The following is a 4250-nucleotide window of genomic DNA, read 5'->3' as shown; positions in this document are numbered from 1 at the left end:
GATCACGTCATCGTACTTAGGGGGTAGGAAGTAGGCAGAAAACTGAATTGAGTTAGGCATTTTTTTATGGTTTTTGCTGGGAGTTTTGCTCTATCATGCCTAAACGGCTGAACGGATTTTGATGAAATTTAGTTAGGTGATAGATAGTAACCTAGAAAAGGATATGGAATATGGGGGGAGGGGTGAAAGAGGGAATGTTGCCCAGAAAAGCGGGTAGTTCACAGCTAGTAAGTATATAAGACAAGAAATATAACAAACAAACGGTACAAAATATTCAATAAAGACTTCGAGACAGTAGGTAGGTAAGTAGATGTAAGAAATAGTATATTTATTTCATTTTGACTTTAACAAATCTAATATATATTTGTCTTTATCTTTATATTTGTTGTTCGTAAAAAAAAAAAGTGTATGAAGTTCGAACAAGTGCAATATGGTAAACTAAAATGTGTCTACATTTAATATGCACAAAAATTTTATGTGCGTGATTCATAACCGGCATTTTCCGCTCATATCAGTTTTTGGGATTCGTTCACAGAATTATTTCCTAACATTTATTCAGGTTAGTGAACAAATTCAGCACTATGTAGCAAAAATTTTTCGACCCTTTTTTAATTCGTTACATTTATCATATGTTTTCTTAATTCTGTAATTTATTTTTGCCTTTGAATGCCTTAATTTATTTTTGTCTTTGAAGTTGATGTATGTTGGCTAAGTTCAGGAAACTCTTGCATATCCTTCACTTTTATCTTAAGCCTTGTCCCTTCGTTTACCGGACCATTCAAACTAGTAAGACAAATCTAGATTGCTGACAAACTTGATAGTTTGTTTATAATTGCCCTACATTGGTTCGAATACCCCGAAGAATACCATTGCAGTAAAAATAATACCGATTCTTGCATTTAGTAGCATACATTTTAATCAATAGAGGTCAGTCACAAATAAAACTGCAGATGCCGGAGAGGAAATGGAGGTGATTAGGGTACACTTTGAGAAAACCTAAAGCAGTAGTGAAAATGAAGGCCCTAGATTGGAATCCTCAAGAAGCTAGAAGAAAAAAAGAAGCCTCGGGAAACATGGAAGCGGACATTGGAGAGAGAAGCGAAGGAAGTGAACAACAATGAGACAGTGACGGGTGGAGAGCTTTTCGCGAAGTCGTTATAATCAATGGTCATCTCTGGCATGCCACATATCCGCTACAAAGATTGCTCACGAAGCCTACTCAGAAATTCTGTACTCGTTCAGATCAGTAGATTCTGTAGTTTTCTAAAGAAAACATTTCTCGAGGCGATACTCTTCCTGATAATTACTTACAAATGGATAAACTTGTAAAAAAATATGATAATGGACATTTTTTCGATTCTTCTTCAATTCCACCATTATACCTACGTATTTCCGATTTTTTATTTTAATATTTTATAATAATGTATAAGAATATTTTTGTTCAAGCGGTAGGCTACAGCTGTTTAATAAGCTATCTAGTAGCGCAATATATGAGTTCGACAATAAACCTCGGTTTCTTCTTCTAATATGAAAAAAAAGTGTTTCTAAATGAACACTACGTTCTAAGTTTATTCTTTTTCCTGGTCTATATAAAAAGCATGTATGTATGCTTTTTATGGTTGAAAAAATATATGTATATGCTTTCTATACTTTGGTTTATTACCAGGAAAATATCAAATATTTAATATTTGATGACATGTTCATCTTATAAATATGAATTCTCGTTCGCCCTTCACCGGTGCGGTCGTAATATGTAAGATGTTACTCGAGGATCAAATAATGAATTTATGTTTATCGTAAAAGTACTATAAATTGCATTTATGTAACCTTAAAACGCAATGGTTTCAAAAGCTTTAAAGTGGGTTGATTTTTTTACAGTTTATGGCCCCTCAGGCCAATTTATTTCATACAAAGGATGATCTAAATTGAGGTTCTTACTTTAATTTATTTTCCAAACACACAAAATGTCATATTATCTAGCTTACTTTTTTATTAATCGAATATTAAGTTTACTCCATTTATTATGAAAAATGATGTTAGCCAAATATCCATCTCTGACTTTTCTATGCAAATTTCGGGGTTCTCTGACTTTTCTTTTGGGTGCTCCAACGTTACGATTTGTTGATATAGACGCACTTCCTTTTGCCGTCAATGTTAATTAAAAAATATTAGATTACAAGGAACAAAAATTTTTTTATAATAGTTAGTCTTTATCATACTTTACCGATTAAAGTTTTGTGAAACTATTTTCAAAAATTTTAGCATTTGTTGACAGTCTTACGAGAAAGTAATACCCTACCAACTTTACTTGAATTACACTACCAGTTATCGATTAGATGAGGTGAAAAAAAAATGAAAACTAATTTTACGAAATATTCAGGTTTTTGTTTTTGCACTAAAATGTATTAGTTACCGTGAAATTTATTGAAAAATAAATAATAAGGAAAAAAATACTAGCAAAGTTGTTTTTAAGGCAGCAAATAAATAATTTGATGTAAGACAATATTTTCTTGCTATACTTTAATTATCAAATAATTATTTTATTGAACTAAGGAGATCGTTTCACGGCCAATAATGATTTTTAAAAAAATTCACAATTTACATCCAGCCTGTGAAAGGACTATCTAAAACCTCTCAAAAAGAAATTCTATTAAGTATTATTGACTGAACGCACGCTACGATGATGCATACATTTTACAATTACGCCTTACTACTTCAGCCTTGTAGGGCGTTTGTTTAATGATTCATATCGTAAATGTAATGTTTCAAACTCACATTTGAAAATTTAAACAAGCGAAAGTATTCAGAGCATTCTAATTTACAAAGTGGCAAACATGGGAAACTGAAATTAGATCACCCTTTATTATGATATGAAAAATTATGAAGTTTCTTTTTTTTTGGTAAAATTATGGTATCTTACATTTATTATATACTATTTTGCACCAAAATAACTTTATCAAAATATTTTTATCGAAACTTAAAAAAAAAAGAAAAAAGCTTTAATATTTTTTTCAAGGAACTCTTACTTAAAAAATCATAAATACTGTATGAAAAAACATTAGTCCGTCAATTAAAAAGTTCTTGAAGAAATATTTGGGGGAATCAAAAACAATTCCGCCAGCTGAAATTCATTCCCAAATACGAATCTCGAGATATAATCTTCAAACGCTCATATTTTAAATCCAATAGGTTTGATAACGTGACCAGACAATACACTTATGATCGTAGTTTTCGTTGGGATACCTAAGAAGAGAAGATACCTAGAAATATCGCTAGGCACTACTCCATGAACCATTTGAAACGGTTTAATAATCATCAAGAGCACTTTTACGCCAACAGACAGCAAATTGTATAGGCTGTAAAACATTGGTTAATGTTCTTCTTGTCATGTAATTTTGGTCATGACAAACCAAGTGAGTCATTGGCTAGGAGACAAACACGTTATGTAATCGATATGTGCAGTGTAGATCTCAAATACGCCATTCCTTTCATTTTGTGTGTTGGCTTTCGTTGGCTTTACGACACTTGCTTACTTTAGCTTTATACCATTCCTAGAAATCTCGTTGTTTTACGGTTCCATGGCATGTCCTTAAGATCCAATACCAATATCACGTTATCAATGATGATTCAAAAAACCCTTTATTATCATCAACAAAACGGTAAATACAAAAAATAAAAAGATAAAATTTATTAAAATTTATTAAATCGAAAAATAAATAAATAGAAATAATACAATTTATTTTCCATATGATACGTTATTTAGATATTGACATACTATTTATTAATGGTATAAGAGAATTGTGTATTGAGGGATAATGTTACTGTTGCACGTGGTATCTCACGTGCAAATACATATCCATACAACAGAATCAAACTAAATTAATATCCATGCTACCCATATTATATACTTTTAATGTATATACAGGTGAATAATATCATTTACGCATAGCTTCTGGTAATTTAATCACCATGAAGAGAAGGAGGTTAAGCTGTACCCAAAACGTCTTTTTCAGATGTAGCATTTTAAAAACTTCATCAGTGATTTGAGAAAAATATTATAAAAGAGGTTTCATATTTTGGAATTTCTGCACACATTTGAAAAGCTTATCTACATCTGCATCCAAATATTTAAAAAAAGTACGAGCACCAAGATTAGATTATAACTTCATGAATAAAGACGAAAAATAAGATGAAAATTTTTCGTTATTTGCCTTGGTTTTCGAAATATCGAAAGCTAAATAAGCAAACTA

The sequence above is a fragment of the Chrysoperla carnea genome, chromosome 3 (genome assembly GCF_905475395.1).
Source record: "Chrysoperla carnea chromosome 3, inChrCarn1.1, whole genome shotgun sequence".
Classification (NCBI taxonomy): Eukaryota; Metazoa; Arthropoda; class Insecta; order Neuroptera; family Chrysopidae; genus Chrysoperla; species Chrysoperla carnea.
The sequence above is the reverse complement of the archived record's forward strand: the minus strand, read 5'-3'. Positions refer to the sequence as shown.